Consider the following 9,116-nt stretch of genomic DNA (forward strand, 5'->3'; position numbering starts at 1 on the left):
GGAGCTACAATGCCATAGCCTACCTTTCTGGTGACCTCCATTTACACCGAGAAGTCTAGAGCATGTGTACTCTGAAAATAAAAGTCAGGATTACCTAGAAGGTACTTTGAACAGTGTAGGAGGTCACTTTAAGTTGTTTTCATGGGATTTGTGACGTTTCTGTTTATTTAATTTCTATATGTATACAAGTGGTCTGCTTCACACTTCTTCTCAGTTGGGTTTCCTTAGGTATCTCGATGGACATTTGACTAGATTATTGGGCTTACGTTCTAGGAATTTTTGCTTTATTCTTTCAGAAATATTGTGCACAATCTACATTGTTTTTGCTGTAAAGTAAGTGCAGAAGTTATATTTTGTCTCTGTGTGTAAAATGTCTTCATAATCCTGAGAATTCTCAAGTTTTTTTTTCACATGGTAAATTCAGTTGGCAGCATGCCATCATAAAATGACTGGTGTCACCATCCAAAGAGCAAGCATGGGCTGGACCTTGGCACCCTACACACATCTAGCTGATTGGCAGCTTTGTCTTCATATCAGCCACCTAACATTTGAAATGGGGGCTGTCTGTGACATGGACACATTTGCCTGTTTATGAATCACTTTGCCCTTGCTGGGCTGCCTTCTCTGGCCTCACTGGAGGAAGATGCACTTAGTTTGTATGTAACTTGATGTGCTGAGTAGAGTTGGTATGAAGAGCCTCCCCTTTCATGAGAAGAGGAGGAGTAGGGGAAGAGGATGGGAGGATGATACCAGGAGGAGAGGAGGTATGGCGCTGTAAGCCGGATATAAAGTGACAAAATAAATAAACTAATGAGAAAATGTCAGGTTTCTATGTAAATGAGAGATTATGTTGACTGAAGATTTCTATTGAAGGCTCTTCAATTGAGTGTGACAATATCTCTGAGCAAGTGGCCCTGGGCTGGATAAGAGAGCTCCTGTCATGGAATGATGAGGATACAAGAGCACAAGGCAGTAAACAATATTTGCCATGGTTTTCGCCTTAGTTTTCTCAAAACTTAGTTTCTATCCTAAGCTTCCACAATGATGGACTGTGGTCTGACAGGACTAAACAAGTAAACCCATTCATGACCTGAGATGTTTTTGTTTAGAGTATTCAATCACAGCAGCACAGTAGCAGGTTAGGAAAATTGTATGCCAAAAGTGACTTTGCTCCTGGACGGACCTGAGAATGTTCTCTTTTTAGAGGATTGTGGAAAATATCAGATCTTGAGATGGCAAAAGTCCAGAGCTTAATTGGTTCTTCCTTTAGGACCTGGAAGTTCAGAAAGTTGAGTGTAGTGCATACAGAAGAAGTGGATGGCCTAGGATTTCTGTGGAAAATCAACTCCATAGAAATTTAAGCTATAGGTCATTTGAGTCGTAATTTGGACCCAAATCTTTCTTAGTCTGTTCATGTTCTAAGAAATTAAGTAAGGTAGAACTGAAAAATGGGAAATGATTTCCTAGATGGTGATGTTTGCTTTCAAACCTGGCTTGGATGTTAGTCAAGGCTACATTTGAAATCTTGATTCTCATGTGAGAGCCTTCGGAGTATGAGTCCAAGGATGGAAGATGTACCCACAATATGTTCTGTGTTGTCAACATATTTTACCAATGTTAATATTTAAAATGCTTAATAGAATATATGTGTATATATGTTTCTATGCATTGTTTGAAGTTACATGCATCTTCATGTTGTCATTTGTTACTTTAAGGGACATCATGCTGAAGTTCTGCCTTCTAAGAGAATTATCTAGATTGCTAGATAATGTAACAACAGTGAGATTTGTTTTAAAAAAAGCATGTTATATGTGTGCAATGTAACTATGAGTTCTTAGGCCATGACAGATGTGTGAAGACATGATGAGAATTTTTGGGATTTATTGTGAACATTCTTACATGATGGTCAAGGTCATGTTGCCAGTTTGCACTCTGGATTTTTCAGAGAGTGTATTTTCTTATTTTTATTCTTTTTTATTTATTATAATTTATTCTTTTTTATCCCACCTGCAGCCCCCTCCCTTATCCATTTCCAATCCCACTGTGCCTGTCTCTATGTCTATTAAGTTAAAAAATATTTTGTTTTTTGACTTTATAACCCAATGTTATCCTTCCTTTCTCTTTTCTCAGTCCCCCCTCAAACCACTCTGTCTCTTCCCAGAGAAGGGGAGCCCTCTTTTCCCTGTATCAACCCATCACAACATATCAAGTCATATCAGGACTGAGCATATCCTCATCCACTGAGGCCAGGCAAGGCAACCCTGAAAAGGTTAGGTGATGTAAAAGCAGGCGGTAGAGTTCACATTACTCTACTTCCCACTCCACCCACATGGACCAAGCTGCTCATCATACAGATAAGTTCAGTGAGCCTAGGTCCATACTATTCATGCTCCTTAGTTGATGGCTCATTTTCTGTAAGGTCCGCTGCGTCTGGGTTACTTGTCTCTGTTGGCCTTCTTATGGATTTCGATCCCCTTCAGGTTCTTCCATCTTTCTCCCAGTACTTCCACAAGACCCCCAGAGATCCACCTCATGCTTAGTTGCAAGTTCCAGCATCTGTCTCCATTGGCTGCTGGGTGGAGCCTCTGAGATAACAGGCATGTTTACGCTCTTCTACAAGCTCAGCAGAGCAACATTTACAGTTTCATTGCCTGGCTCTCTAGTGTAAGGTGGGTCTCAGGTTGGCCCAATTTTTGGTTGGACTTTCCCTCAATCTTTGTTCCCTCATTATCCCTAAACTTCTTGTAAGCAGGGTAATTTGTGGATCGTGGGTTTTGTAGTCCAGTTGTTGTTCCCTCTCTCTACTAGTCCTGACTGTCTAGGAGGTGGTCACTTCCTTTTCCATGTCTCTTTTCCCCTGCCCCTCTGTTAGAAGTCCCAGCTAGATAGTCACACCCATTCACACCCAGGTCCTCTCAGGAAACTACCCTGTCAAATAACTCCAAAGAGAAATCCCTTCAGTCTCCCTTCTTGTTCTCAGCCCTCTCATCTCCTACTACAATTCTCCCTACATCTGATACCCACATTTGTTTCCCTCCCCTTTCCAACTTCTGTCCAGTTCCCTCTCTTCATCCACTTCTTCTGTGTGTTTTGTTTTGTATTCTGAGTGACATTCTGGAAACCGCCCATGGGCCCTTCTTGTTACTTAGCTTCTTTGGCTGTGTGTACTAGTATGTTTATCCTGTACTATAGCTCTAACATCAGCTTATAAGCAATGTGTTTCTTTCTGTATCTGGGTTACCTCTATCAGGGTTATCTTTTCTAGTTCAATCCATTTTCCTGCAATTTCCATGATTTCTTATTTTTAATAACTGAGGAATATTCCATTGTGTAAATGTACTAGATGTTCTTTATCCATTCTTCACTTTCTGGCTGTTATGAGTAAAACTGCTATGAACATAGTAGAACTAATGTCCTTGTTCTATAATGGAACATCTTTGGGATGTATTCTCTGGAGTGGTATAGATGAGTATTGAGGTAGATTTCTGAGAATGCACCAGTTTGATTACCAGAGAAGTAGTACAAGTTTACACTCCCATCAGACCTGGAGGAAAGTTCCCATTTCTCCACATCCTCACCAGAATGTGTTGTCACTTGAGTATTTTATCTTAGCAATTTGAATAGTGTAAGATGAAATCTTAAGAGTCATTTTGATTTCCATTTGTGTGATGGCTAAGGACTTTGATCATTTCTTTCAGTTTTTCTCAGCCATTTGAGATTCCTCTGTTATGACTTCTCAGTTTAGCTCTGAACCTCATTTTTAAATGGGTTTATTTGATTTGTTGGTGTTTAATTTCTTAAGTTCTTTGTATATTTTGGATATTACCTTTCTGTCTGATGTAGGGTTGGTGTACATATTTTCCCAATCTGTTGACTGCTGTTTTGTTCTATTGACTTACAGAAGCTTTTCAGTTTCTTGAGATGCCATTTATTGTTGATCTCAGAGCCTGTGCTGCTGTTGTTCTCCTGTGTTAATTAGTTTCAGAATTTTCTCCACCTTGTCTTCTATATGATTTAGAGTCTCTGGGTTTATGTGACGGTCTTTAATTCCCTAAGACTTGAGTTTCTGCAGGGTGATACAAAGGGTCTATTTTCATTTTTCTATGTGCAGACATCTACCACCATTTGTTTAAGATGCTGTCTTTTTTTCCATTGTATAATTTTGGCTTCTTTGTTGAAAGTAAATTCCAATAAGAGTGTGGGTTTATTTCTGTGTCATTGTTCCAATTATTGAGGATTGTACTGCTATCAAGGGTATTTTATTTTTCCACTTGAATTTAATGTTTGCTCTTTCAAGGTCTGTAAAGAATTGTGTTGGAATGTTGTTGGTAAATGGATTGAACCTGTGGAATCCATTTTTTAAGAATGCTCATTTAGAGAAAGTGGATATAGGGAACATTTGTAACTGTTCAAACATACATTTCATTTAAAAAAATCACATTAATATTACAGTTTAAAATGAGGCACTTCAGGTTTCTAGATATTTATGCAGAACTCAAATGAATATATAACTCTGTAGAAACTTGAGAAAGATATTTAAGTTTTTTCATCTTGTTTGATTAATTTTTGCATATTATTCAGGATCTTATTATGTACCCCTCAGTGTCCAGGAACTTCTTGCAAAGAGTCGTCTACCATTCAGCTCTGTGAAATACACCAGCCTCTGTTTCCTGAATGATTTTGGAATTAAAGTCATCAGAAAATACACCCAGCCTGCCCATTCTTATAAGAGTCAGGAATAATTTATACTATTTGTCTCATCTCGGCTCAGTAATTTTGATCTGTTCTCTCTTTCTCTCTCTTTATCTGTTAATTGACATTTCTCTTGCAAGCTATAGCCTACTAAAAGGATGCAGAAATTAGAGAGGTGAACCTCACTATTGAGTTTACTCCTAAAAAGAGTTGGTGATTACATTACAACTTGTGTGTTAGAAACTAAGTAGAAGTACCACCAGAATACATTGAAAATATTTTAAATGAAGGATACATTTCCAGTATTCTAAGTATCATGCTTTCTGTTGTACATGTGTGTGGATATTTTAGACAGCATTGACCTACAATGATGTGCATGTGAATTTCACTCGAGAAGAGTGGGCTTTGCTGGATCCTTCCCAGAGGAATCTCTACAAAGATGTAATGCTGGAGACCTACATGAACCTCACTGCTATAGGTAGGACAGTGAATTTTCTTTACCTTTTAAAATATGGGGAAAACTCATTATTCATTATTGAAGTGCTTCTGCAATTTCTCTTGAGGATGAGAAAGAAAGAGGTGAATGGTTCTTTGATTGACCATAGAGCACGACTTAAATTTTGTCTTATTTCCAATAATAAAGCATACGTTTTCTGTTACTGTATTTTAGGCTACAATTGGGAAAGTCATAATATAGAAGAGCATTGTCAAAGTTCTAGAAGACATGCAAGGTAATTTTCATTGTAAGCTGATATGAATATGGTTCTGAGAAAATTTTAATATGTTCTGAAAGTTTGAAAAAGAAGGGACAGTGTAAATGAACTATTTTAAGTGTATTTATTGATGATGACTAACTTGTTACTAAACCATGTACCTCCATGTTAGGTATTTGATGTGTGTTTGCAAGGCACTCCTCTAAGAAAGAATGCAAGGAAAGCATACTTACACAAGATCAATGTTTAAGTTCTTTACTCATTAGCACTATGAGGTAAAACTGCAATTTGTTTAGTCTCCTACAACTCAGATATTGCCAAATGTATTCACAGTAAATAGGCGATGAAATTATATCCCAAAAATTATACTAATCACCTCGTGCATAGTAAAATAGGGCTTCTCATATACTTGTAGTAATATGCCTAAGTTTTGTGAGAAGGGCAGTTTTTTAGAGTCAAGAATGTTGTTGTGGAAAAACCATAATCCCTATAGCACATGTCTGTGATGAACAAAAATCAAATGTGTGAATGCATCATGAAATCATGACATTTATTATTCTTTTAATAGTTAGTTATATCATCATGTATCACAATGAGTACAAGTGATTTTAATATGTGTATATTGAAAGAAACAATGTACCACCCAGAACAACTAAAAGGTATAGTAGTCCCCGTTTTGAGTAGATGTTTAGAAATTGATACCTATTATGCTTTATATGGGCTATTTAGAACTGCCAGCGATACAAATAATGACACAGAGGCTTTTTAATATTTTAAAGCTTAGGCAATTTAACTGGGCAGATTCTGAACCCTTTTTTTTCCTAACACAAACCTAGCACAGTGTCCAAATGCATGGCCAGTTCCACCTCTTTGTTCATGTTCGTATCCATTATTAACTTCACTGTCATGCTGGTGAGTGGCCTGTCATTTGCTTTCTTCTTCCCAGCAACCCTCTCTCACTCAGAAGTTCTGTCCTCCATTTTGTGCCCTATCACTTATTAGCTCTTTCTTATTTCCAATAGATAAGTAAGGAAGCACAAATGTTTACAAAATATAGGACAGGTGATCGGCCATACAACTAACAATACTATGATTTTGTCAGTACTATTCACATATACTGGCACACTTTCACACAATATACACCAACATCAATTAACTGGTTATTCACCTTCATTAGGAATTCTCACAAAATCACACTGCAAAAATGAGTTTTAGAAATATACAAATTATTATTTTTCTCGTAGTTATCTTTACATATTTAGTATGACTCACAGTATGGGGAAAGTTATTAATCCAGTCATTGTGTTAAAGCTCTGAGGTATTGCAGTTTTCTACAAATATGTGGTAAAACATCTTATAGAAGAAAGTATATAATAAATGTGAGCCAGGTAACAAATATTTTTACCATCACATTTATTTTCAAATATGCAAAACAACCCGTAGAGGAGAACACCGTGAATATAAAAATAATGATGTAAACTCAAAATGTAATTCTTCTTTACCTTTAATTCAAATTGCAAAATTAAGTCATGTGGCAAAAACATCCATTAGTGTAATGACTGCGGAAATGGTGTCATATGTGCAATTATCTTTGCAGGTATGAAAAAAATCAATGTGCAGACCAACTCCTTGAAGATACTCAATATGAATTCTTTGCAGATCACAGTAATCCCCACACATGTAAAGGTATGCATACTGGTGCGGATCACTATGAATGTAGCCTATATAGTAATGCCTTTGGAAATAAAAGTCATATCCTAAGACATAAAAGGATACATATAGGAAAGAAACCTAATGAATGTAACCGATGTGGTAAAGCCTAGGCATCTAACAGTGATCTCCTAAGACATAAAGGAACTCACACTGGAGAAAAACCTTATGAATGTAATCAATGTGGTAAAGCTTTTGTACGTAACAGTCATCTCCTAATACATAAAAGAACTCACACTGGAGAGAAACCTTTTGAATGTTACCAATGTGGTAAAGCCTTTGCATATAACAGTAAACTTTTAGTATATAAACAAACTCACACTGGAGAGAAACTTTATGAATGTAACCAATGTGGTAAAGCTTTTGTACATAACAGTCATCTCCTAAAACATAAAAGAACTCACACTGGAGAAAACCTTATGAATGTAACCAATGTGGTAAAGCCTTTGCATGTAACAGTAATCTCCTAGTACATAAAAGAACTCACACTGGAGAGAAACCTTATGAATGTAATCAATGTGGTAAAGCTTTTGTACGTAACAGTCATCTCCTAATACATAAAAAAACTCACACTGGAGAGAAACCTTATGAATGTAACCAATGTTTTAAAGCCTTTGCATGTAACAGTAGTCGCCAAAGGCATAAAAGAACTCACACTGGAGAGAAACCTTATGAATGTACCAATGTGGTAAAGCCTTTGCCGATAACAGTAGTCGCCAAAGACACAAAAGAACTCACATTGGAGAAAAACCTTATGAATGTAACCAATGTGGTAAAGCCTTTGCATGTAACAGTGATCTCCAAAAACATAAAAGAACTCACACTGGAGAGAAACTTTATGAATGTAACCAATGTGGTAAAGCCTTTGCATGTAACAGTGATCTAAAACATAAAAGAGCTCACACTGGAGAGAAACCTTATGAATGTAATCAATGTGGTAAAGCCTTTGCATGTAACAGTGATCTCCTAGTACATAAAAGAACTCACACTGGAGAGAAACCTTATGAATGTAACCAATGTGGTAAGGCCTTTGCCAATAACAGTAGTCGCCAAAGGCATAAAAGAACTCACACTGGAGAGAAACCTTATGAATGTAACCAATGTGGTAAAGCCTTTGTAGATAACAGTGCTCTCCGAAGATATAAAAATCCATGTTGCAGAAAATCCTTATGAATATAACTAATGTCATGACGTCTTTTCATGGAAGACTTATCTTGAACAAGAACACTTATTGGAGTGAAACGCTATGAATATAACCAATGTGTGAAAAACTTTGCCTGCCATAATAATCTCCATGTACATAGAAGAAACACACTGGATAGAAACTTTATGAATATAATCAATGTGATAAAGCATTTTGACATAATAGTAATCTCCTATGACATAACACATACTAGAGAGAAACCTTATGAATGTAATTAAGGAGGTAAAGCTATTGAATGTAACAGTAGTCTAATACAAAAAATATCTCACACTGGAGAGAACTCTTATGGATGTAATCAATGTGTTAAAGCCTTTGCATGTAACAGTCTTCTCCTAATAAATAAAAGAGCTCACACTTGAGAGAAACCTTATTAATGTAATCTATGTGGTAAAGCCTTTTCACATATCAGTCAACTCCTAGTAAAAACTTGCTCTACACAATCATCTTCAATGTCATGAAAGAATTCATAATGGAATGAAAGACTGAGTGTATTTACATGGTGAAGCTATTCCACATTTGTATAATCTTCGTCATCATGAAAGAATTCATACAGAGAGAAACTTTATGAATGTGTTAAAATGGGAGAGCTTTGCACATATCTATATTCTACATCATCATAAAAGTTTCAAAATTGAGAGAAAAATCTGAGAATATAATAAATATGGTAAGGCTTTTGTGTTCTTCTGTCCACTGAATCCAATACAACTCAAACACATCAATACAGATGAAAAAAAATATTGTCATCCAGTTTGATGGACACATAATGTTGAATTGTGAGGCCTACCCATCCAATGAAC

The 9,116-nt window shown here is 36.5% G+C and overlaps 1 pseudogene; it reads left to right on the forward strand.

Annotated features, from left to right (window-relative positions):
* Positions 1–5,043: 5,043 nt before the first annotated feature.
* On the forward strand, positions 5,044–8,831 carry LOC129668015 (zinc finger protein 431-like; annotated as a pseudogene).
* The last annotated feature ends 285 nt before the right edge of the window (positions 8,832–9,116 follow it).

The sequence above is a fragment of the Psammomys obesus genome, unplaced genomic scaffold (genome assembly GCF_907164565.1).
Source record: "Psammomys obesus unplaced genomic scaffold, mPsaObe1.curated_primary_1811, whole genome shotgun sequence".
Lineage (NCBI taxonomy): Eukaryota > Metazoa > Chordata > Mammalia > Rodentia > Muridae > Psammomys > Psammomys obesus.